This window comes from Phascolarctos cinereus, unplaced genomic scaffold (assembly GCF_003287225.1).
Source record: "Phascolarctos cinereus isolate Bilbo 61053 unplaced genomic scaffold, phaCin_HiC Scaffold_4;HRSCAF=312, whole genome shotgun sequence".
Classification (NCBI taxonomy): domain Eukaryota; kingdom Metazoa; phylum Chordata; class Mammalia; order Diprotodontia; family Phascolarctidae; genus Phascolarctos; species Phascolarctos cinereus.
Genome location: NW_027555847.1, coordinates 547,962,457 through 547,990,204, shown reverse-complemented (window position 1 = coordinate 547,990,204; position 27,748 = coordinate 547,962,457).

Here is a 27,748-nt window from a genome sequence, read left to right as displayed (position 1 = left end):
AATGGACATCAACTGTCTTACTAAAAAAAAGAAGCTGTAATTTATATGAATTATTCTTTTTTTTAGCTTTAAAGAGTATTTTATTTTTTTCCCAATTACATAGCAAGAAAGTTATTAGCATTCATTTTTTACAAGATTTTGAGTTCCAAAGTTTTTTCCTTCCCTCTCTCCTCTCTTCTGAAAAATGGTAGGTAGTTTGATATAGTTTATACATGTGCTATCATGTAAAACATGTTTCCACATTCATCACAGTTGTGGAAGAAGAAACAGATCAAAAGGGGGAAAAAAAAACCATGAGAAAGAATAAAGTAAGTGAAAAAAAATGCTGCACTCTTCATTCAGAGTCCCTCAGTTCTTGATCTGGATATGGACAGCATTTTCCTTCCTGAGTTCTTTGTATTTGTCTTGGATCACTATGTTGCTGAAAAAAGCTGAGTCATTCATAGTTGATCCTTATACAATGTTGCCAATACTGTGGACAATGTTTTCCTGTTTCTGCTCATTTCACTTTGCATCAATTCATACAAGTCTTTCCAGATTTTTCTGAAATCTGCATGTTCATCATTTCTTATTGCACAATAGTATTCCATTACAGTCATATACTACATCTGGTTCAGACATTTCCCCAATTGATTGGCATCCCCTCAGTTTCCAATGTTTTGCCACCACTAATAGGGCTACTGTAAATATTTTTGCACATGTAGGTCCTTTTCTCTTTTTTTATGATCTCTTTGAGATACCAACCTAATAGTGGTATTGCTGGATCAAAGGATATGCAGTTTGGTCACCCTTTGGGCATGGTTCCAAATTGCTCTCCAGAATGGTTGGATCAGTTCATTATATTAATTACTCAACATTATTCTATTGGTAGTATTGTCTAAGTAGAGAATAGTTTTCCAGGTGGACACAAAAATAATCCAACATTCCCATTCTACTTGGGAAGATTTTACATATTCGTAGTACATGAGCTAGACTGAATGAAAAATGTGACACAATCAAAAAAGGCAATATGAATGTCACAGTGTTTTTGGACAGTTTTGTTCAATAATTACTGTATCCAAAATAAGTAACTTTTTATACTCCTAGGCCTTTTTTGGTCTATCCTTTTTCATCTTCAGCCATAATATTGTTTTCTTATATGTAAGTGTGTGTGGTATATGTGTATACAAACACATACACATATATACACAGATTTATTGCTATATAGATACATATATAGTAATATATTGATACATAAAACATATATAGTAGTTATATAACTTTGTATAATGTACATGAATCAGCTTCTATTTGGAAAGGTTACTGATGTTCACATCTCTTAGTAGATATGTTATGCTTTTTGTTTTTTAAAAAAGTGGCTTTTAATACAGCTTTACTACCATTCTCAAATTACTTCTATGGTGATGTTTGATGCATCTCTATAGAGATACCTCACCTTTCTTCCTAGAATTCTTACTTCGGCAATGACCTTTGCATAGTGTTTGTTGTGTGCAGGTCATAAAATGTTTTTGTACTTCCAAATATTTTTAGTTACTCGTTTTTAATATAATTGGTCTGCTAATTAGATTCATGTGATCAAACTCAAAAAGACTTTTTGAAAATTCTGATCTAAGTATGCCCATTTCCTTTTCAAATAATTTGAGACGTTATTATAATTAATATTATGCAACTTAATTGGGATTTAGAGTCAGCTACTTCACATGTAGCCTTGTTGGGATTAATCACCACTCTCTCCACCTTCTATTGGTTTATTTTCCTTATTTATTTTCATCCTGGGTTCCAGGGAAATCAAGGAGGTATATTCTGCTACTAATTACTGAAATTGCAACATTTATCTCAATAATCAATTAGCTCTGGGTCTCCACCCCAGGTTATTATATGTTATTTATTAACTATACTAGAGAAGCCTCTTTTCCAATAAGCTCTTGCCCCTATCAAACTTAATTTCCCAGGCTTAATTAAAGAATGTTACTGTTTGTATAATTTAGTAACAGTGTAACAAACACTAAAACAAAGACAAATAATTATTTTCAATATATCAGCTGTGAGAAAGATCACAGCTAAAATTACTTTTAACTATTACTAGAACTGCTGACTTTTTATTTTTCAATTCTGGAAACAGTCCTACTACTTAGCTCTCTCAGAATGCTAATTAAAATCTCTTAAGAGTTCTCTTCAGGAGAAAACAAAGCCTGGGTAGTACAACTAAACTACACTAAATAAATACAGAGGAGAAATGTGATGAAAAGTGATTTTAAAAACATGCATAGATCAGTCCTAAGGACAGTGAATAATTGAAAAAAAACAGATATTGTTATATTTTTAAAAAGATGACTATGAGAACATCAATAAACATGGAGTATAAATCGATTTTTTAAAAAAATAATTCTCTTCATATTTCTTTGCAAGATAAGGGTTAAATCTGAGGAGCTAAGTTCTCCTCATTTCTCTCAGCTCATTCAGTGTTTCTTTAGCCATTAAATTTATCAGATTCTCCAGAATAAGAGTTAAATGCTCAATCTCCTTACAGATTCCTCATAAAATGACAACTAAACTAAAACTATCCAAGATTACATTGCCTTTTAAAAATACAATAACAGCGCCTGCAGTTTTTAAGGCTATTGAAGCTGGTGTTGTAATTATTATCATCATGATTCCAGGGGAGTACAGATTGTGTTTTTATTCCAAACACCATACTAGTTTAGTGTGGCGAGATTACCAAAAGGCTGCCCACCTAGTCATCAGTTCTCTGGCTATGGAAACCCATGAAAGAAAGAAAAATACCAAATGACCCCCCCAGTCCTACTGGGTCGCTTTCCACTTCTGTAGTAATTATAGGAGAATATCAGAAATGGGAAAGAAGGTGCTAAGAATCAAAGGTTTTAAATTACCTGTGAACATTAATTTAACTGATGGTACAGTAAATGTGATATCCTTTGATAATAACTGAATTAATATACTGCTGTAGGAAATGTATCATATCAATATTGATACTCTTGCTATAAAGGAAATATACAAAGAAATTGTAGCTAACTGGAAGGATAGCAACCTATTAAGGCTCATGCAAGACTTATAAATGCAGCTACAAAACAATTTTTACAGAAAAATAAGAGAATATAAACAGATATAAACTATGTTAATGACAGGGATATTTAAAAAAGTGACAGTGCTACCCAAATTCACTTTTATATTAATGCTGTACCAAAGACTTATATAAAATGATAGCAAAATTCATTTAGAGAAAATAATAGGTCAAGAATATCAAGGGATATAAGAAAAAAATAGAAAGGAGCAGGGCATAGTGCTAACAGATCTCAAACTATACTACAAAGTTTTAATTAGCTAGTGTTAGATTTAAAAAAATAGGAAAGTAGATCAGTGGAACATGCTAGATAAGCAGGTCCTAGAAACAAATGTATATAGGAGTCTAATATTCTACAAATCCAAAACACAATACTGGAGTATTGGGGAACGGACTCCTTATTTGGCAAGAATTGCTGGGAAAACTGAAAAGCAGTTTGGGGGGAAAAAAGAGGTTTAGACCAATACTTTATATCTTTGTATTGCAATATATTCCAAATAGATAAATGATTTAAATATTAAGAGTCATAGTATAAAAATTAGAGAATAGAAGATAGCTTTCATAATTCTAGATAGGAAAAATATATGATTAGACAAGTGATACAGGGGGTAATATCGGTACAATACATAGAGCTTTGGACTTGAAGTCAAGAGACCTGAGTTTAAATTTGGCCTCAGACACTTTCTACCTGTATGACTCTGGCCAAGTCATTTAACCTCTGCCTCAGTTTCTTGTTTGTAAGATGAGAATATAATAACACCTACCTCCTGAGGTTGTTGTGAGGATAATGTTTGTAAAGTGTTTTGTAAATCTTAAAGTACTATATAAATGTTATTATTAACATCATTATTATTATATCAAAAAAGCACCAAGCAATCTCAATTACATGAAATTAGAAGACTTTTTGCCTAAATAAAAAGTGTAGCTAACATCAGAAGATAATGTACAGTTTGGGAAAAATCTTGACAGTAAGTAAACATCTGAAGTCTGACATGCAGAATACCATATATAGGAAATTAACAGGAATATAAAAGAGTAAGAACCATTTCCCCCATACACAAATGATCAAAAGGAAGACATGTAGGCTATTAATAACCACCTAAAAGTTCAAAATCATTAATTATCAGAGAAATTAAAATTAAACAAAATAAACATTTAAGGTATCACCTGAAACCTAGAAGCTAGCAAAGATACTATGAACAATGAGAAAACTCATTGTTGAATGAGCTATGGCAAGGCAGGCATGCTAATTCATTATTGATATAGCTGTGAAATGGTTCAACAATTCTGTTTTTCTTTGTTTTTTAGGCAATTGGAGTTAAGTGACTTGCCCAGGGTCATACAGCTAGAAAGTGAGGTCTGAGGCTGGAATTGAACTCAGTTCCTCCTGAGTTCAGGGCCAGTGAGTGTTCTATTCACTATACCACCTAACTGCTTCCCGGTTCAACCATTCTGGAAAAAAATTCAGAATGCATTTGCAGTGGGGAAGGGCCCTCCTGTAGAGCATGTGCTGAATTTCCCTGGCACTTTCCAAGGACATATTTAAGAAAAGTTACTGAATTGTTTACCCAGAGATACCACTACTTGGTGCCACATTCCAAGGCATTGATTGACAGCAAATCAAAACCTATACACATAAAAATGTTGACAGAACAAAAATCTATAATCAAATTATATTCCCAACGAATGGGGAATGGCTAAAGAAGTTATGTGCAATGGAGGATTAGGACTGGCCAATGGGAACCTTTATAAGCATTAACAGCATACTCTGAATGACATTATCCCCATGTGGACATGAGCATTCATAGGTATTAATTACATCAAGAAAAGGAACATTACATTGTTGTGCTATTACATGAAGAAAAGGAACCTTTTATTTGGCTGGTAAGCCAGAACTGAAAATGCATTCAAAAGGCACTAACAAGCCAACGCATTTTCTCTTTCCCATCTGGCTCTGTTTAGTAAGGAAACAAGGATTGCTAAAAGCTCTGGGTATGTGTGTGGGGTCAGGGAGGGGCCTGGGCCTTCTCCTACCTGGAGCCAAAGTTAATCTGTGAGCACATGGGCCTGCAGTTGTTGAGGGGTAGGAGCAGTGGCCACAGCAACCTGTTCCTTCCTGCTTTTAAGTGAAGAAATTCTGGGCTTTGACTTTATGAGCTTTGGAGAGGTCAGGAGACCTTTGGCTATGCCAGATTTCCAAGTGAACTTGGTGAGGGCAAATCCTTTGTAGAAACTTCTTTAAGCTGAGCCCACTCTCCCCAGGGACCAAAAGAGAGAGGATATCCCATAGATATTGGAGGGAAATCTTTGTAACTTCTATTCTTGCTACAACTCCTTAGCAAATATCCTTTTGTAAAAACTAATTGATATTAACCTGTTAAATGGCACTAGGGCACTAGTCCTTGAAGGGTATCAATGATATAAGGAAAATACTAACTCTAAATCACAGTTAATAATGGAGAAAACACAGGAATGGAGCCTCAAGCTGATAGCAAGAGAAGAATCATTCCTAATACCTCGGGATTACCCCTAGAACCCACAGGGGGGTTATGGAACTCTGGGACAGTTGAGTTTGGAGTCTCACTATATACATGGTATATATATATATATATGTATATATATATATGAACGGAGTAGAATATTACTTTCCTGTATGGAATGATAATATGAAGAATTTGGAGCAACATGAAAAGACATATGAAGTGATACAGAATAAAGAAAGAAAAACATTTGACAATGTAAAAAAAGTTAACATGTAGGGAAAAAAAATTCTGGTCAAATATAATAGCAAATGATCCTGCCAAAGTTTAAGAACTTATCCTTCTTTAAATTAATAATAGATCATCTAACTTTTTGTGATGAATTTAATTTGTAAAGAGGTTGGTTTGAGCATTTGTTGGGAAATATCTGCTGTACAAAAATTTTTTTTTTTCTATCAGGTCATGGGCAAGAAGGAGCAGTAAGTAGGTGCTATCACAAGAGGTCATACTTTGAACTGCTTCACTGTTACATCAAAGTCTAGCCACTTCTAATTTGGTGGGCAAGAATCTTTTACCCCACAGAACTCCATGCATCAAGTCAGTTTATAGATGGAGAAGCAGGTTAGGATTTTGCCAGCGTGGCAGTGCAGAATATCCAGCAAACATATTGAATTGGCTTCCTATCTCAGATGTACCACACATGGAGATAATAAAGAAGCTGGAAGTTCCTAGCTACTAAGATAACACATATGAAAGGTTCTAAGGCAGGAAGGATCAGAGATAGTTGTCAAAAGAAAGTCCAGATCCAGAAAACCAGAGGTGTTTTTTGAATTGTGGCTATTAAATAATATAAAGAGAAGGATTGTAGATTTAGAAAGGGCCATTTACTAGCTGTGTGACCTTAGACACACATACCTCACAGATTTGTTCAGAGGAAATCACATTGTAAATTATAAAATATAATATGAATGTGTTATTTTTATTTTGCATATGGAAATAGTTGATAGAACATACTGGTTTTTAGGGAACAGTACATGAATAATCAGAGAGTTCAGGATATATCTCCCCAGATTCTAGCACCTTTGCCCCTACATCAATCAGTGTTTGTCAGCAAAACCCTGACTTCTTATCGGCCTGCAAATCAATATCTGTGGGCTTAGGGCTACGTACACCTAGGAGACAGTGTACAAAAGGGATAGTGCAAATACCCTCTGCCCCCTAGGATCAAAGCTCAGAGCTGTATCAGCTGCTTGTTAACTTTCTCTGACCTGGATTGTGTAATCTGCCTGCCTAGCTCTTCACTTCCCATCCAGCTGCTCTCCTTTGGAGTTCTGCAACATGTATACAGGAACCTCATCATCAGGAATCTTATCATCCTGCATCATCCTGAACGTTGCATCAGTTTTAATACTCAAACCTCATCAGTATCCTTTGTCCCTCTGATTGGAAGGAAGAGCAAAGAGCTCCTCCTCCAAACCTCCATATAAGGAGGCCATCCAACCATCTCTTCATTTCCTCTTTCAGCTGTATTCCTTTGACCTTCTCCTTCCCCCCTTTTCAGTGTGTTATCTTCCCCAATTAGATTGTAAGCTCATTGAGGGCAGACTTCTTTTTCTTTTTTGTATTTGTTTCCCTAACACTTAGCACAGTGCCTGGAACATAACAGGCCCTTCAAATATTTATTGAATGACTGACTGATGAGAGTGTCTGTATTTCTCTGCTTTAGCCAACTTATTTGATCCCATTTTTTCCTGCCCAGATCAAAAGTACCAACTCATCTCTGCCTTTCTTAAACTTTATTTCTTGAACATCTGGCCTACAGAATACATCTGATTCTACCCTTTTTCTAGTATTTACTTCTTTGCCTGCCTTTCACAATACAACCCATACCATGCCATAAAATACCATACCATACCATATTTTATCATGCAATTTCAGAGGATGTGATCTGGAGAAGCCTGCTCAAGATAAGGCTTTAGTTGAAGATGTGTCTTTTAACTTCTCCACTGATATCACTTGTGGAATGATGAATTGATTGAATATCTAAACTATACTCTCTGACTTGGCATTTAAAAGGGAGAACATAAGGGGCAGCTAGGTGGCACAGTGGATAGAGCTCTGCCCTTGGAGTCAGGAGGACCTGAGTTCAAATCTGGCCTCAGACACATGACACTAGCTGTGTGACCCTGGGCAAGTCACTTAACCCCATTGCCTCACCAAGATAGATAGATTAGATAGATAGATAGATAGATAGATAGATAGATAGATAGATAGATAAAAGGGAAAACAGGGACAGAACTAGAAAAAATGGAGAGAAACACATTTGAGAGAAAGAGAATAGCTAGCCTCTTGGAAAGAAAAGAAGCTTCTGGACTATATCAGGTTGTAGAGTAAGCATCAAACAGAGTGACCAAAACAGGAGCAAAGAGGAGCCAGAGCCAAGGAGGGGCAAGATACAAAAGTCACAATATAGAGAAAAAAACCCAGATCTTGCCTTCCGCTATTGTCCAAGGTGAAGACATTTACTCTTTAACTTTTTCACTTTTAGAAGGCTTCAACCTTCAATATTGTAAGCTTCAAGGAGTATATAGGCTACAGGGAGAAGGTAGAACTCACCAGAGAGGGCAGATGTGTTGCTTTGACTATTTATGGGCTGGGGGGAAGCAGAGATCTAAGAAACAGAGGTTAGGAGAGAAGCTATTGCAAGCCTGGAGAAATTCTGTGCAAATGTATAGAGAAAAGAGATTCAGCAAAGAAACTGGGTATGTTTAGTCTTGAGAAGAGAAAACCATAATGAAGACATAATAGCTGTCTTCAAGCACCTGAAGGTCTATTACATATAAGAGGGAATCAATTTGTTCTTCTTGGCCCTTGAGGGCCAAAGGTTGCTGCTGCTGTTTGTCCTCAGTTCTTGAAGAGGACCATGGCATTAGGGAGGTGATGCTGTGACATGCAAGTGAATTGGATTTAAGTTTGGGAGGGCTGTGCAAAGTCACCAGCTTCACTCTCTCCTCTGGAGCTATCTGGGTATCTGCAAAGGGGCAGATTTAAGTTTGCTGTAAGGAAGAACTTCCTAATAATCACACTTGTAATCATAGACAGGCCCTTACTACTACAAAGTAAGCCCTTTGTTCTTTTTTAAAATTAAATTTTATTTTTTTATTAACAAAAATCTATCTTCTTTTCCTCCCACCTACTGTCTACCCTTCCTTCCCCCACCAAAGAAAAAGAAAAGCAAAATACTTGCAATAAATTGCATAGTCAAGCAAAACAAGTTCCTGCATTGGCCTCATCCCCTAAAATGTGTTTCATTCTTCACCCTGAGTCTATTACATCTCGGTCACGGAGGTGGGAAACATGCTTCATTACCAGTCCTCTGCAATCCTGAGCAACCAACCCTTTTATTCTTCCTTGCTTGACCCTCAAGCACACTCTCCCCAGTGGCTCTTCCAAGCCTTTCTCCTCAAGACCTTTGTGCTACTCTGAAGTTCAGCAGAAGAAAGTGCCTCATTCTAGAAAATTAGGCCCATGCAGATGAGCTCCCCTTTCTCCTCCACTTCCCAGCTCAAAGTTCCTCTACATAATTCTTTAAAACCTCAGTCCCTTCAAGCTAGCTCTCCTCCCTTTCATAGTCAAACTCCTAAAAGTGATAATTAGCACCACCTACATCCTTACCTCTCACTTTTTGACCTTAAGAAAAAGGTCTTCTGATCTAACCACTTCATTGAAATTGCTCTTTCTCCTATTCACTAAATCCCACAGTTTTTTCTCAGTTCTCATCCTTCTTGATCTTTGTGTAATTTTTAGGCAGTAAAGACCACCCCACACACCTTTCTATTTTCCTTTCAGTAGCAATAAGTCTTTCTCCAGGTTATCTTCTTACTTACTGGACTACGATCAACTTTTTTTTTTTTTTTGCATGATCATCACTCATATCCTACCTACTAAATAGGTGTCTTCCTCAAGGCTCTGTCCTGGGCTTTGGAGTCAAAAGACCTGGCCTCAAATCTTCTCTCTTTATATTACCTCTCCTGGTAACCTCACCTTCTCCCAAGGGGTACAATTATCATCTCTATGCAGACAAGTCACAAATCTCTATTTCTATCCCTTATCTTCTCTCCTGAACTCCAACCCTACTTCAACAGTTAACTGCTGTACATCCCCAACTGGAAGTCCCACAGGCATTTCAAATTCAACACATACAAATCACAACTAATCATCTTCCCCCATGAAACATACCCTCCTTCTAAGTTCCCTATTTCTGTTGAGGGCATCACCATCTTCCAAGTCAATCAGATTTACATCCACATAGTTCTACTTGACTCTTCCTTCTACTTATTCCCTTACATCCGATCATTTACTGTCTTGTCAATTATACCTCCAAACTAAAAATTCTTATAGTTGTGGAATTATAGAACTAGAACAAACCTGAGAGATTATCTGTTTTGTAAGTGTAGAAGCAAAAAGATAATTGTCTTCAAAACAAATGCCTATCATGGTCAAGGGAAAAAATGTATTTCCTACCTCCTAATAAAGTTTTCTCACTGCTACTAAAATAGCAAATATTTGTGGGAGAGAGAATCCACGAATAAACTGTTTTCCTTACTTTAGGTCTCTTTTCAAATACTTACTCTTCTAATATTCATCTGAAACTCCATTATGTTTTCTGTCTCTTTTATGGAGTTTATTAAAAAGCTTAAGTTGTTAATCTTATTTTATTTATTTACATTTGCTAAAGTACCATACTCATCTTTCTTGCTCCTTTTCTGATTTCAGTCAGTTAATAAGCATTTATTAAGTACTTACTTTGTGCCAGGCATTGTGCTGAACACTATCAACTATTCTTTCATATTCTTTTTCGCTTCCTCTTTCCTTTCCCAATTTTGAGATTTGTTTCATTTTACTACAAGTCTAATTCTTGGTATGGCTGTTATTCAACTAATAGCCGCAGGCATTTAAGTAATCTGGTAAGCAGAACTTTATTTCTCTTTTGACTCTCAGATGTTAGCTCTTGTCTTTTCCGTCAAGGTAGAGAGAGCCAGTCTTTCATGGGCTAGGACTAAAAATCAACAATATATACTGAAGGCATCTGTCCTCTAGAGCACTGGTTCTTGATCTCACCTCTGTCTCTTACTACCTATGTGACCATGGGCAAGTAACTTAACAGCCCTGGGTCTAAGTTTCCTCATCTATAAAATGAGGGGGTTGGAATGAAGGTACTTTCCAGCTCTAGGTCTGTGATTTTGTAACAGACATTTATAATACAGTCAATTACAACTACCTACCAAATGTTTGAACATGGTGATAGCGTAGATAAAAGAAATCCCCAGAAAATCATTAAATTTCATGTCATCCTATTTTCCCACCTAAGTTTTGATCGAAGTTACTACAATTGCAACATTGCCTAATATCCAACTCCATTTCCTTCCTCTGTCCACTCCCTACCCAAAATGCTAATTAAAATGACATTTCAAGGGGGTGGCGGTGTAGGCCATGAAACTGTATTATACTGAACATATATGGCTGTTCTGGAATGTAAACCTCACTTCAATTCTTTTAGGAAGCCTAAGGAAAGAAAGGGTCAGGAAGGAAGCAATGGCTCTTTGGCTCAGCCACCTTAGTTGAGGATGTTTCTGGGAGCTTTGGGGGTAGGACAGGTCTGTGTCAGCCCTATTTTTTAGGACTCTACACCCGAGGGCAAGTTTTTAATGAAGTATAACATTTGGCAATTTCTGGGGTCATCCCCTTCACTTTCCCTTTATTACTTAAGAAATCTCTCTGACCAGGGCAAAGCCTTTTTCTTCACAATTGTTTCAGAATAAAGAGGAAATGCCTGTCTGAGCTAAGGAGCACTGCAACTCGGACTAATTTCTGCTAAAAAGTTAACAAGTAGGAATGACCAAGATATGGCTTTCACAGCTGTGTTATTGTTGGGTTGTGGAGGGGATGGGGGGGGGAGAGGGAGGGTAAGGGTGATAGGGAGTTAAAGGGCCCTTGTACCTGAAACAGGAAAAGGGACAACACTAAGGGGAGAGAATGGTGCTAAATAACGGGGACAGCTGTGTGTAGGGAAATGTGAACAAAAAAAAAAGATATCTACAATTGTGACTGAGCTTTAAAAGGTGTTGGCAGGGGCAGTTTTATCCTAGACAGTTAATTGTTTTTCTGCCGTTTAATTGGAACAGTCATGTGGCCACATGTGGCTCAACAATACTGTACTGTATGATCTGTGGAGTTTTTTTTTCTTTTAAATAATGCCAAATTTATGATAAAAGCACTTTATTCTTCTTGGATTTGTTCATAAAATATCTCTTTACATGTCTGCAGAGGTAGCCAGTAAATACAGCCCGAATGGCAGTAGCAAACTTAAAACATTTACTTGCCCTTTCTTCCCCTATACTGGTCTGAGTTCTCTTTCTACTTCCAAGCCTATGTTTACATTTGGGGTTGTAGAGCCATAGCCTCCCAGCACAAGGGAGGTGAATGGACCGCCTCTCTTTCTACACTCCTGGTACCTTTTTTAGGTTCTGGAATTATAATTGTATGTAGATGGCATCTAAAAGGAACTAAAAAACAAACAAATGCCACAGTGCCATCTGATGGAAGAATAAAGGAAATGTTGCCTCTAGAAAAATAATTTTCAAAACAACCTTTCACATAATTTAATCTTATGATTGAGTTATTTTTTCCAGCTTTAAATAAATACTACAAAAATGCAGTCAGAAGCTTATTACAGTAGGGCAAGGAAAAGGAACGATGGAGCAAGTATGAGCAATTCCATTTGTTTTATTATGACTTAGTCCAATATTAAAGAAAAGGAATTATACCATGACAAACAGATGATTATGAAAAATTCAATCATAATGTAAATAACAATGGACGGTCAAAACTGAAGTTTGTAAGGAGGACACATAGCTATTTCTACAATATTCCCTTTTAGGTTCCTCTGTTAGTTGTTAATGCTTTGTGAATAATAATACCAGTAACAATAATAATTTGGCATTTGCATCATGCTTTAAGATTTTGAAGTATTTTATGTTTTATCTAATTGATATTACAGAACTGAACATCAAGATTAATGAGGAAAAGATGTGACTTCTCTTTTATAGGAAATGAATCCCTGATTATTTCACATGGATGTGGAAACTTAAGCAAACCAAAGAAAACTTAAAAAAAGCAAGTCATTACAGTTAAAAACAGAACCCAAAGCCAAAAGCTCAGATTCATCTTTATTGGGAATACATCAAATAGGCTTAGAAGCATAACCTTTTTATTGTGTAATTCCTGCTGCAACATTCCTGGCAGAATCCAGAATCTGCTTGAATATTTCCAGTGATGGGATGACCATTAAGTGACTTCCATTGCTAAACAACTATTAGAAAGTTTTTCCTTATACTGAGCTTAAATTCACCTTCCTATAATCCATCCAGTGATACTACTTCTGCTTACTGAAGCAATACAGACCAAGTAATCTGGCTCTTTTACTGGTAACCCTTTACATTTTTGGAGCTAGATGTCACACCTTCCTATAATTTTCTCTTCTTCAGGCTAAAAACCTCCAGTTTCTTTAAATGACATGATTACTGACCCATCATCACCTTGACCACCCATGTTCTGACCTGTCAATGTCCCTCTTAAAATGTGGAGCTCAGCATTTTAGACAATTCTCTTGTATTGTGGTCTGACTAGTACAAGGTACACTGTGACTCTTACTTTCTATGATCATAGAATTTAGAACAGGAAATTAGAGGATCATAGGATCATAGATGTAGAACCAGAAGGGACTTTTGTTGCTGTTGTTCAGTCGTGTCCAACTCTTAGTGATCACATGGACCATAACATACTAATACTGTCCGTGAGGTTTTCTTGGCAAAGATACTGGTGTGGCTTGTCATTTCCTTCTCCAGTGGATTAAATCAAACAGAGGTTAAATTACTTGCCCAGAGTCACATAGCTAATAAGTGTCTGAGGCCAGATCAAACTCAGGTTTTCCTGACTCCAGGCACATTGCTCTATCAACTAACTGAACCACCTAGTTATCTCCAAGGCAAAGAGAGGTTAAGTGATTTGCCCAAGGTCACAGCTAAGAAGTTTCTGAGGCTGGATTTGAGCTCAGGTCTTCTTGACTCTGGCTCAGTGAATAGAGGACTGGGCTTGGAGTCAGGAAGATCTGTTTTCAAATCCAGCCTCAGAAACTTCTTAGCTGTGTGGCCTTGGGGAAATTACTTAACCTCTGTTTGCCGCTGGAGAAGGAAATGGCAAATCACTCCAGTATCTTTGCCAAGAAAATCCACCGGACAGAGGTCTACAGTGTTGCCAAGAGTTGGACACAATTGAAATGACTGAACAACAACTTCCTGGCTCCAGGCCCAGAATTCTATCCACTGAGACATTTAGTTGTCTCCCCATCTAGGGACCTTACTGGTCATCTAAACCCAACCCTTTTATTTTACATATAAGAAAACTGATAAACATTGGCCCCGGATTCAGGAGGACCTGACTTCAAATCCGGCCTCAGAACATAACGCTTACTAGCTGTGTGACCCTGGGCAAGTCACTTAACCCCATTGCCTAGACAAAAAAAAAAAAAAGAAAACTGATACCCAGAGAGGTTAACTGATTTGCCTAAGGTCACAGATACAGTAACAAAACTAGGATTTGAATCTTAGTGTTTCCAGTCTCCAAGTTCAGTGTACTTTCCAATGTTGTTCATCCTTCATACTCAAAGACGACCAATGACATCGCAATGTTGGGTTCAAGGTTTAGTGTGTTTGACTGTGGCTGATCAGTCCAATGAGAGCTCAGAAGGCTCTACCACAGGTCAGGCACAAATAGTCTGTTTGAACACTGGGAATGGAGATATCTCTAGATTTGTGGATCACAGGTTTCCTTTATGGTACTTCGATTCTGCTTTACTCATAGAGCACAGACCTTCTGTGATGCAGGCATGCCATGCTGGGTGGTCCTATGCCAGCATCTTCTATGTCTCACAATCAATACTAAAGTTCTCCTGAGAGACTTTGAGAGTATTCTCATACCACTTCTTCTGATCTTTGAAGGAGTGTTTGTCTTGTTCAAGTTTTCCATAAAATAGTCTTTTAGGTTAACATTTGTTTGGCATTAGGGCTGTGTGGACTGCCCATCAAGGTTCTACTTTCTGCAGTAGAGTTTGAAGTGGCATTTCAGCTTGAGAGAGGATCTCAATGTCCAGTACCTTATCTTGCCAGTAATCTTCAGACTCTTTGTAAGACAATTTAAATGGAAGCAATTTCATTGTCTGGCATGGCACTGGTATACTGTTCAAGTTTCACAGGCATACAACAATGAGGTCAGCACAATGGCTCTGCAGAGCTTCAATATGGCATGCAGCCTAACACTTCTCTCCCACACTTTCTTTTGGAGCCTCCCAAACACTAAACTAGCTCTGGCCAGGTGTGTATTCCAATAAATCACATGTGAAGGAGCCATTATCAAATTTCCAATGAACTAAGAAAGTGTTGATCAAACTCTTATTAAGAATAGCATGCCTATTTGGGGACTGTATAACTTGAGATCTACAGGGAATTTACATAAAACCGAGTATATAATTGGAAGATAGAATCTACATAAATAGTAAATGAATTTGGAATATTTCACTGGAGAGAAAAATTAAAGTGACTACAGTTTAAAATTTTTTTTTAAAGTACAGAAACTTTTTCCCATCTCTATTGAACCTAGAATTGAGAAATATCTATAAACTGAAACTAAAGTAACAGGTTTGACACATAGGAAGAACTCATTGGTTTTAAAGACTGCTAAATATTGAAATGGCTTTTAAAAAGCAGTGGAATCTCCTTCCCCAAGGATTTTTGCTTGTTCTTATTTTTAATAGGTTACACACATACACACATACACACACACACACACACACTCTGAACACATTTCTATTCTAATAATTCACACACACACACACATACAGAGAACACATTTCCATTCCAATAATTCTATTCAGTTTAATACAGTCATTCTATGGGATATGTAGTCAATTTTTTTTTTGGTATTACATTAAGAAAATCATTGATATACAAAAATTAATGGAAATTGATCAATGAGTGGGAATGGTTGTTAGGAAGATGGGTATGGAAAAGTTAGGATAGAGGCATGAGGCTACAAAACTGAGCTTCACTGAAATCAAGCTATTGCTTTAAATTAGATTATGTAGCATTGCCACCTAGTGGGAAATAAAAAAAATTGTCATTTGAACAAATTAGCCTAAAAGTTCTAATAACTGAAAATATTATTGGTAGTCACTGTTAAGATTACTAGCATATTGAAAACAAATTAAAATATATCATTTACCAAGCAAATATCAATGGTAATGCAGAGGGAGAGGAGGTCACCCATACCTGACAGATTCTGGGTTGAGAAAAGGCCCAAGCCTGGCTATCGATTAGTACCCTATTGGGGTGGGGAACTACCTCCTACCCCTCTCAGATACTTTGCCCACCTCCATTAGCCTCCAAGGTGAAAGAACAGAGTTAGATCCAAACCAGCTCTCTCTGCAATACCCTTAGGAGACTGGAAACTTCTCTCCTCATCTGCCACCTTCTCTCCCCATCATACCCCTATTGCTTCTCCCATTTCTTTCTCTGTCTCTGTAATTATGAATTAGTTGCCAGGGGGAAACTATTCCTTTTACCATCCTCACCTTCTCTTATCTGAATCCCTATGCCCTTTTAAAAAATTAATTTATTTTGACTTGTCAACAATCACTTCCATAATGCTTTTGAGTTTAAAATTTTTCTCTCCCTTCCTCCCCACCACCAGCCCCAAGATGGCACACAATCTGTATAGGTTATACATATACATTCCTATTAAACATATTTCCACATTAGTGATGTTGTAAGTAAGAATTAGAACCAATAGGGAGGAACCACCAGAAAGAGGAAACAAAACTCAACAGAAGGAAAATATAGCAAATAGTATGCTTCAATCTGCAAACAAACTCCATAGTTTTTTCTTTGGATGTAGATAGCATTTTCTATCATGAGGCCTTTGGAGAAGTCTTAGATACTTGTATTGCTGGGAAACGTTGAGTTTATCAATATTAGTCATCAAACAATGTGGCTGTTATTGTGTACAACGTTCTCCTGGTTCTGCTCACTTCACTCAGCATCAGACCATACAAGTCTTTCTAGGTTTTTCTGAAGTCAGCCTGTTCATCATTTCTTATAGCATAATAGTATTCCATTACATTCATATACCACAACTTGTTCAGCCATTCCCCAATGGATGAGTATCTTCTCAATTTCCAATTCTTTGCCACCACAAAAAGAGCTGCTATAAATATTTTTGTACATGTGGATCCTTTTCCCATTTGTATGATCTTTTGGATATAGCCCTAGAAGTGTTATTGCTGGGTCAAAGGGTATGCACATTTTTATAGCCCTTTGGTCATAGCTCCAAATTGTTCTCTAAAATGGCTGAATCATTTCACAACTCCACCAACAATGCATTAGTGTTCCAGTTTTCCCATATCTTCTCCAACATTTATCGTTTTCTTGTTTTGTCATGTTGGCCAATCTGATAGGTATGATGTGGTACCTCAGAGTTGTTTTGACTTGCATTTCTCTAATCAATAGTGATTTAGAGCATTTTTTCATATGACTATAGATGGCTTTAATTTCTTTATCTGAGAACTGTCTGTTCATATCCTTTGATCATTTATCAATTGGGGAATGGCTTGTATTCTTATAAATTTGTTGTGGTTTTTTTTTTTTGGCTAGGCAGTGGGGTTAAGTGACTTGCCCAGGGTCACATAGCTAGTAAGTGTTATGTGTCTGAGGCCAGATTTGAACTCAGGTCCTCCTGAATCCAGGGCCGGTGCTCTATCCACTATGCCACCTAGCTGCCCCTATTCTTATAAATTTGACTTAATTCTCTATATATTTTAGAAAGGAGGCCCCTTATCAGAGACACTGGTTGTAAAAATTCTTTCCCAATTTTCTACTTTCCTTCTAATCTTGGTTGCATTGGCTTTGTGCAAAAACTTTTCAATTTAATGGAATCAAAGTTATCCATTTTGCTTTTTGTAATGTTCTCTGTCTCCTGTTTGGTCAGGAATTCTTCTGTTCTCCATAAATCTGATAGGTTAAACTATTCCTTGCTCTCCCAGTTTGCTTACAGTATCAACCTTTATATCGAAATCATGAACCCATTTTGACTTTATTTTGGTATATGGGTGTGAGATTTTGATCTATGCATAGTTTCTGCCATACTCTTTTCCAGTTTTCCCAGCAGTTTTTGTCAAAGAATGGGTTCTTATCCCAGAAACTGTGGTCTTTGGGTTTATCAAATAATAGATTACTATAGTCACTGACTACTGTGTCTTGCATACTGAACCTATTTGAATCCCTATGCCCTTTAACCTGAATCTTCCCCCTCCCCCCATGTTGCAATCCAATACTGACCACCTCTTCTGCTGTACTCTCTGGAATTTTGGCTCCATGATAAATTCCCCTTCATCCTAGACCTTTCTCTCATACTTTTAATCTATTATCCTTCACCTAAACGTGGCTTCCCTCTGATAACACTATATCCCCAGCTATCTTCTTCAGCATTGCTTTACCTTCTCACTCCCCCCCCCCCCCCCCGTACACTGGTCCTGGAAGACTATCTGGAATACTTTTCTCTTCCCATCCTTACTTCTAGACTCTTACTCTGCCTCCTTCACTTAGGAGTTTTTCCTCTTTTGAAGTCTGCACAATACAATGGTAACTGTAGTATACTGACCCGCAGGCCATTTCCCCTTCTTTCTCTAGGAGTTTAGCACCTAGTTCACAATCTTCCTATCTTTCCCAACTTCTGCTCTCATGCTAAGGTACTTTAGCATCCATGGTGCTCCCTCAAAGTCCCTAACCTTCCATATCCTCAACCTCCTTAAATTTCCATGAAGAAATACCTTCACTCTATCTCGGCTACACATAGGGATGGTCACACACTAGACACTGTCATTACTTCCAGTTCTTTAACTAGAAAATCTGACATTTCCCTATCTAATCATAACTTCTTATCATTCCACCTCTCTCTGTACTTCACTGTTCTTATTCCTGGATTGTTTTGGGGTTTTTTTGGCCATTACTGAGACCTCCATTCCTTCTACTACTCAGTCTGATTTAGCTCTCCTCTCTCTCCAACCTCAAAACAATATTTAACTATTTCAACTCTACACTGTTCCTTGTACTTGAATCCCTTGCCCTCTTGTGCCATTATCACTCTTCTTTTGACAAACCTCAGTCCTGGATTACTCCCCCTATTCATCTTCTTTGTTCCTACTCACGAGCACCTGAATGAAGCTGAAGTCCAGGGCATATTCTTCCACAAATACAGAATTTTAGGGGAGGGTGGACAAGAAGTTCAAGCACAAAAGTAGTGATGCACACATGTAGAAAATGTGTGGCAAAAGGGTAACTAGAAACATCTAGTGACTGAAAGTCCTTTTGTTCCTTTGTGGAATTCTCCTGAAGCTCCTTCTAGGTGTAGCTCTCCACTGAGGTCTGAGGGTCAGTGCCTGTATAAAGTCCGTAGCTGACACTTCTGCCATAAGGGGTCACACTCTTTGAAGCTGCCTTTCCATGGGTGACTCCCCTCCCATGCAGATGTATTGCCTGCTATTGGTCCAGTCCCTATGATCTCAACTAGATACACAGTTTGCTACTGTCTCTCCCTTCACATGGTCAGTTGGGGGAGTGAAAGGGAGAAGCAGGAGATTAGAGAGAGAGAGGGAGAGAGAGAGAGAGAGAGAGAGAGAGAGAGAGAGAGAGAGAGAGAGAGAGAGAGAGAGAGAGAGAGAAACTCTTAATATCACCTTTGACCAGCTGGACAGGAGAATCCTTGAAAAGAGTGGCTAAAGACAGACTGGAGTCTTAGGGAAATTATTTTCGAAGTGTGTATTAAAAATTAAATGACTATTGTCATGTTTGATGAAGTAAATGTTAACTGAACTTTATCCTGAGCACTGTCACAATGTTTATTTTTTTTATAAATCTTCTTTTCAGAAAAAAACAAACCAAACCAAACCCGAACCTTCCCAGTCACATACGAGGCAGAGATTCACAAAAGGAGCAGGAAGGGAACACCTATCCATGCCGTAGTTCTGTTTTATCTCACTGTGAAATTTTGTTGTTCAGGAAGGCTGCAATCGTCACACTGAAACAGCTTGTGTGAGAGAGATTTTCAGAACCATGGAATGATTCTGCCCATCATTATCTCTCTCTAAGCAGAAATGTTTAGAATAATTCAAATTAATAGAAGTTATTTCTGGCAGGCTTGTGCCTAAAACACAGAATTTTCTTCTACAGTAGTTATAGGAATTGCTTCCTTAAGTGGTAAAGTGATTACTGTACTTTGCTTGCCAGCATGAGACTCATAGAGAAAGAAGAATTTCAACCATTATCTACTCCAGGGGTTCTTAACCAGGAGCCAATGAACTTGTTTCAAAAAATATTCAGATAATTTACATTTAATAAAGTTGGTTTTCTTTGTAATTTTATTTATGTTATTACTTTCAAAACATTATTCTGAGACAGGATTAATAGGCTTCACCTGATTGCCAAAGAGGTCCATGACAGAAAAAAAAAAGTTAAGAATCCTTGGTCTACTCTATTTTCCCCCTTTCTTTTTATTTATTTTTTTCCATTAATTTATTTATTTTTAGTTTTCAACATTCATTTCCACAAGATTTTTTCCCCCTTTCTTTTTATTTATTTTTTTCCATTAATTTATTTATTTTTAGTTTTCAACATTCATTTCCACAAGATTTTAAGTTTCAAATTTTCTCCCCATCTTGTTCCTCCCCCAGCCCCAAGCCAGCGTGCATTCTGAATACCCTTTCCCCTAATCTGCCCTCCCTTCTATCTCCCCCCACCCCAATTCTCTTATCCTCTTCCTCTTCTATTTTCCTGCAGAGCAGGATGGATTTCTATACCCCATTGCCTCTTGGTCTACACTATTAAACAATGATACTCAATCCACCTCCAAAAGAGTATGTATCTTTATTTAAAAATCCCTGAAAACTGAAAATCCATGACCTCTATTGGTGTCAGGGTCCTGCAGTAATGGACTGCTAGAGTTCATGATCTTTGAAACCTATATTCTTGAGAAAATAGGAAAAGATTCAGAGATGTTAAGGACAGAGCTGTTACTGGCCTTATGATACAATTGAGTTGATACCCAGGCCTTAGTGATTACTGTACCTAATATAAAAGCAGCTTCTGTAACAGTGCTAAGGGAGGGAAAGGAATGAGCATTTATATAGCACCTACTATGTGCCAGGCACAGTGCTGGGGATTTTTTTTTTATATATATATCTCATTTCATCCTTACAATAACCCTGGGAAGGTAGGTGCTATTATTATGCCCATTTTACATGAGGAAACTGAGGCAAAGGTTAAATGACTTGCCAGGGTCACACAGCCAGTAAATATCTGAGGCAGGATTTAACTCAGATCTTTCTGACTCAGATCCAGAGCTTTGTCCGCTGTGCCACAAAACCTTCTTGAGTAACACATTATACAAAAGAATACACAGAGACACATAGGGAAAAATCATCCAGGTAACCAGATTCCTCCAAGTTGAATTCTTTGTCAAGAAGAAGGCCTTTCTGGCTCTCTTATTTTGCCTTCTTCTATTACAGCCTAGTCTATAGCCACAGATTGGGAAAGAGACTAGTGTGCATGATCATGGCTATTAGCAACAACTGCTGCCTTCCTGCACTCAAAACTCAACTCCCTTCCTCCCCTCATTATATTAATGCATTTCCGTGTCCCATACTTCTTTGGCTGTTTCTATGTGACACACTTTGTCAAAGAATAAAATGTATGTGTGATTGTGGTATATGTGGTTGTGGTTCATAGAATCTTTAAATGCCAAAACCAGCTCCCATTCAATCAACAAATACCGATTAAGTGCTTACTATATGCCAGGCATTGAGCTACACCTGTAGCTATAAGAAAAAGCCCTCAAAGAATTCACATTCCAACAGGGAAGACAACATGCACCTATGTAGACTACATAAAATATGCAGACTATATAAAATACATATAAGGTAATTTTGGAAGGGAGAGCACTAGCAGTTGATAGGAGGGGCAGGATTAGGAAGGGCTTCTTGTAGAAGGCATTGCTTGAACTGAACCTTAAAGGAAACTAGGGAGAAATGAGGAGAAACTGCATTCCAGGCATAGGGGACAGCTAACTCTAAGACAGAGAGCTGGGAGATGGAATGGTGTGTATGAAGAATAGCATGAAGTCCAGGATGGCTGGTTCACAGACTACACAGAGGGTAGTAATGCTTGTGACTGTGTGATGGGAAATGTCTTGTGAGTGAATCAGAATTAATTGAGGCAGAGTTGCACAAAACAGTCAGCCTCACTCTTTTTTTTTAATATAAATTTATTTATTTTTTGTTTTCAATATTCACTTCCACAAGTTTTTGAGTTCCAAATTTCTCCCCCCTCCCCCCACCCCAAGATGGCATGCATTCTGAATACCCTTCCCCTGGTCTGCCTTCTCTCTATCTCTCCCCCTCCTTCTCTTATCCCCTTCCCCTTCTATTTTCCTGTAGAGCAGGATAGACTTCTGTACCCCATTTCCTGTATTTCTTATTTCCCAGTTGCATGTGAAAACATGTTTTTTAAAACATATGTTTTTTAAAACTTTGAGTTCCAAATTTTCTCCCTTCCTCCCTCCCCACCCACTCATTGAAAAGGCAAGCAACTCAATATAGGTTATACATGTGCAGTTATGCAAAACACTTCCATAGTAGTCGTGTTGTGAAAAACTAACTCTATTTCCCTTAATCCTATCCTGCCCTCCCACTTATTCTGTTCTTTCTTTTGACCCTGTCCCTCCTCAGAAGTATTTGCTTCTGATTACCCTCTTTCCCAATCTGCCCTCTCTCTATCATCCCCCTGCTCTCTTGTCCCCTTCTCCCCCTATTTTCCTGTAGGGTAAGACAGATTTCCATACCCAATTGAATGTGTATGTTATTCCCTCTCTTAAGCCAAATCCTATGAGAATAAGATTCCTCATTCCCTCTCACCTTCCCCTGTTTCCCCTCCACTGTAGAGACTTTTCTTTTTTTTTGTGAGATAATTTACCCCATTCTACCTCTCCCTTTCTTCTCTGAGTATATCCTCTCTCATCCCTTAATTTTATTCTCCAGATATGACCCCTTAATCTTCAACTCACCCTGTGCCCTCTATCTATCTATCTATCTATCTATCTATCTATCTATCTATCTATCTATCTATCTACTATCTATCTATACATACATATATTTTTTTCCTCAACTACCCTAATACTGACAAAGGTCTCATGAGTTATAAATATCATCTTTCCATGCAGGAATGTAAACAGTTCAATCTTAATAAGTCTCTTATGATTTCTCTTTCCTGTTTACCTCTTCATGTTCCACTTGAGTCTGTATTTGAAAGTCAAATTTTCTATTCAGCTCTGGTCTTTTCATCAGAATGCTTGAAAGTCCTCTATTTCACTGAATGACCATTTTTTCCCCTGAAGGATTATACTCAGTTTTGCTGGGTAGGTGATTCTTGGTTGTAATCCTATCTCCTTTGCCCTCCGGAATATTATATTCCATGCCCTGCGGTCCTTTAATGTAGAAGCTGCTAAATCTTGTGTTATCCTGATTGTGTTTCCACAGTACTTGAATTGTTTCCTTCTGGCAGCTTGTAATATTTTCTCCTTGACCTGGGAACTCTGGAATTTGGCTACAATATTCCTAGGAGTTTTCCTTTGGGGATCTCTTTCAGGAGGAGATCTGTGGATTCTTTCAATTTCTATTTTGCCCTCTGGTTCTAATATATCAGGGCAGTTTTCCTTGATAATTTCTTGAAAGATGATGTCTAGGCTCTTTTTTTGATCATGGCTTTCAGATAGTCCAATAATTTTTAAATTCTCTCTCCTGGATCTATTTTCCAGGTCAGTTGTTTTTCCAATGAGATATTTCACATTGTTTTCTAATTTTTCATTCTTTTGGATTTGTTTTACAGTGTCTTGATTTCTCATAAAGTCACTAGCTTCCAATTGCTCTATTCTAATTTTTAAGGAAGTATTTTCTTCAGTAATCTTTTGGACTTCCTTTTCCATTTGGCCAATTTTTCTTTTTAGGGCATTTTTCTCCTCATTGGCTTTTTGGACCTCTTTTGCCATTTGGGTTAGGCTATTTTTTAAGGTGTTATTTTCTTCAGTATTTTTTGGGTCTCCTTTAGCAAGCTGTTGACTTGTTTTTCATGATTTTCTTGCATCACTCTCATTTCTCTTCCCAGTTTTTCCTCTACTTCCCTTACTTGCTTCTCAAAATCCCTTTTGAGCTCTTCCAAGGCCTGGGACTGATTCATATTTTTCTTGGAGGCTTTGGATGTAGGAGCTTTGACTTTGTTGTCTTCTTCTGGTTGTATATTTTGATCTTCTTTTCACCAAAGTAAGATAATATAGTCTGACTCTTTTTGCACTGCTTGCTCATGATCCCAGCCAATTACTTGAGTTTTAAACTCTTTGTTAAGGTAAGAGTCTGCTTCCAATGTGGAGAATGTACTGTCCCAAGCTTCAGGGGTTTGTGTAGCTGTTTTCAGAGATACTTGTAGGGACCTGTAAATTTTCAGTTCTTCCAAGGTGGTATGATAAGGGGCGAGGTGTTTACTCCTTTCCTGGCCTGTGACCACAGGTATTCCTTTCTGTCCTGTAACTGTGAGGAGGGGTTCCTCTCCACAGCCACTACAAGCTCCACCACGCCAGCGCTCCTCCTCACCCCAGCACTGCCGCCCAGAACTGTGACCCAGATCCACACACGGGCAAAGCAAGAGATTCCTGCCTCAGCACTGGCAAAGAGATCCCTGCAGTCCCTCTCTGATCAGCCACTGGATTCCCCCTCAGTCTGTGGGCCGGAAGCTCGGGAAGCAGCTGCCCCCACCAGGGCCACACTCTTGGGGAATGGAGCTGAAACCCCGCCTTCCTCTCTGACCACCAACAGAAACAGACTTTTCCCACTGACCTTCTAAGTTGTCTTTGGCATTTGTGGATTGAGGAGTCTGGAAACCTCCACAGCTGCCCATTCAGTCCTCTGAGGCCTGCTCCAGGTTCACTGCAGCCTGCGCACCCACGCTGCAGCTCCCAGCCCAGTGCAATACACCTTTCTGATCAATCATCCAGGTTGTCTTGGGCTGGAAATTTGTTTCGCTGTCTTTTTGTGGGTTCTGCTGCTTCAGAATTTGTTTAGACCCATTTTTTATGAGTATTTGGAGGGATTTGGGGGAGAGCTCAAGCAAGTCACTGCTTTCACTCTGCCATCTTGGCTCCGCTCACTCTTTTTTCTAGAGTCATCAAAGCCCATTGTCAGCCCCAAGCACTGCTAAGCACTTGGGACAACAACAACAACAAAAAAGGCAAAAGCCAATCTTGGCTCTCCAGGATTCTTTTTGTTTGTTTGTTTTTCCTTCATTTTTGAAGAGGACCAATGATATCATGTTGTGATGTCTAGACTTTTGAGTGAATTGGATTTAAGTGAGGTAGAATTGCACAAAGTCTTCAGTCTCACTCTCTCTTCTAGAGTCATCAAAATCCAGTGGCGAGATAAAAGTCAGGATTACTGACGATGGTCTAGGATGCAGTGCATGATCCAGGTGTCTTCCATGTCTGCTTCAGCCACCATCATGGCCAGTGGAGCAAACTTTCATTTTCCCATTCCACTGGGAAAAGTCTTCACATGCTTGAGGTAGACACCCCCCTAACTTACTGAACGATTTGAGGCCTGTTGGTTCCCCCTCAACCTGGTTTAGCCTTTCTGCTGAGAGGGTTTTACCGGAGTGTGGCTGCTGTGCATGCTACAGCTTCTTGGAGCCATAGATGAGACATAGGCGGACAGCAAAGGTGGATGAGCAAGCCCTCCCACCAGAGGTGCTCATCCTCCCAGAGCATCTTTAAATGCCAAACAGGAGTTTATATAATCCTAAAGTGGCATGAGAGAGAGCGCACACGTGTGTGTGTGTGTGTGTGTGTGTGTGTATATGTGTGTGTATGTGTGTGTGTTACAGTCAAACCTGGGCTTAGGGTAAATCACTTTGGGAGCTATATGGAGGATGGATTAGAGTAGGGAGATATTGGAGGCAGGAAGACCAAATGGGGGCTATTGCAATATTCAGACAAGAATATAGCTTGAATATATACAGTTTGGAGGCAATCTCTCTCCATCTGTGATTCTGAGTCTTACATTTAGTGTTTTTTAATTGCTTCATTTGCTCTCCCTCTTTTTGTACCATGCCTATAAAAGTTTCCATATGACAAGAGAAGCCAATTGCATGGTAAGTTGCTCTAACCGTCCCATCCCAGGGCCTAACAAAATGCCACTGGATAGGTTCTCTGAGCCTCATCTGATCTCTGTGCCTACACTTTGCACATATCCTATTTAACTGCATATAGGCCAGTTTAAATAAGCACAAGCCAGTTTCATTGCCTCTGTCTACTCTTCTAAACACCCTGATTGCAAGCTCTGGCATAAGTGCTTATGCAATCAATCCACACTTCATCCCAGCTGTGTTTTCTTCTGCCTCTGCTTCCCACTGCATTTTCTTTTGATAATAAGGATACATCTTCCAACAGCCAGGATATGAGTCCAATATGGACACAAGTGACATTTATAGAGTCGATTACATCAACTAGCAAAAGATAACAACTTCAATAAAACACCGGTATGAGATGGTTCATTTACTTACATAGTTAAGTACTTTTTATTTTTTTAATGCTAGCTGGTATGTTTTATTTTTGCTTTCCGTGTATTTTCCATTCTCTACTTATTTATTGGCTTTTGTTCTTTTGGTTTGTAGGCTCATAAATTTAGAGCTGGAAGGGACCTTCAAGGCCCTTTTATTTTACATTTGAGAAAAGTGAGCTGACCTATATAGATTATCAGAGCTGAAAGGGATTGCAGAATCTATCCCAATCACTACATGGGAATTATCTACTTCAACCTCTTAAGAAGTGCCATTGTTATTATACAAATATACAAATTATATTACTGGCTTTCACATAATCTGCACTCCAGTAAAAATATGCTACTGTCTATGCTCTAAAGTTCAGAGAAAATATTTCCTGTACTTTCTGACCTTTATCTTTGCTTGTGCAGCAACCTATGTCTAGATTTTCTCCTGTTGTCAAAGTTGTTGAATTCTAACCATCTTCTAAAGTCCAGTACAAATGTTTTCTTGATGAAAAATTCTCTAATATTAATAAAGACCTTTCTTTTCCAGATTTCATGTAGCACTTTGTTTTGCATTATATAACCCTTGATGTAGGTATCTTGTTATATTGGGTATTTTAGTTTTATGTGTGTGTTTTAAGGTACTAAAAATAGAAGGCCATTTTGACAAGGCCAATGACAATGACAAGGCCAGTTTGGCTACATCATGGAGTGAATGAAGGGAAGTAATGTACAATGGAACTAGAAGAATAGGTTAGGGTCAGGTTGTGAGGGGTTTTAAAAGCTAAACAGAAGAGTTTATATTTTATCCTAGAGGAAATAAGGGAGCCAATGGAGTTAATTAAGTAGAAAGATGGTCAGATCTACACTTACAACACAATCTTCTTGGCAGATGTGTAGAGGATGGATTGGTATGAGGAGTGACTAGATCTACTTTGTAGGAGATTGTTGCAATAATATAGATGAGAGGTCTTAACTCGGTGGTATGAGTAGAAAGAAGGGATCAGAAGACAGAGAGCTTGTGAAGGTACAAATGCAAAATTTGGCAAATGACTGAATATATGAGGTGAAGGAGAGTGAGGAGCTGAGGATAAAGTTGAAGTTAGGACCATAGGAGACTGGAAGAAGGGTGGTACCTTTGACAGAAATAGGGAAGCCTGGAGGAGTGATTTGGTTTGGGGGGAAAGATAGAATTATCTTTTGAATATACTGAATTTAAGATGTATCCAGGATATCTAGTTTGAAATGTCCAATAGACATTTGGTGATGAGGAACTGAAGCTCAAGGGAGACTGGGTTGTATAGGTGGCACAATGGATAGTGTTACACTTGGAGTCACACCCTTTCATTGCCCTCTCTGTGATATTCATTTTTAATTCTTCAGAGACTGCTAAATTCCATGCCTCCCTGCAAAAAGCAACACCTAGAGAATATTGGT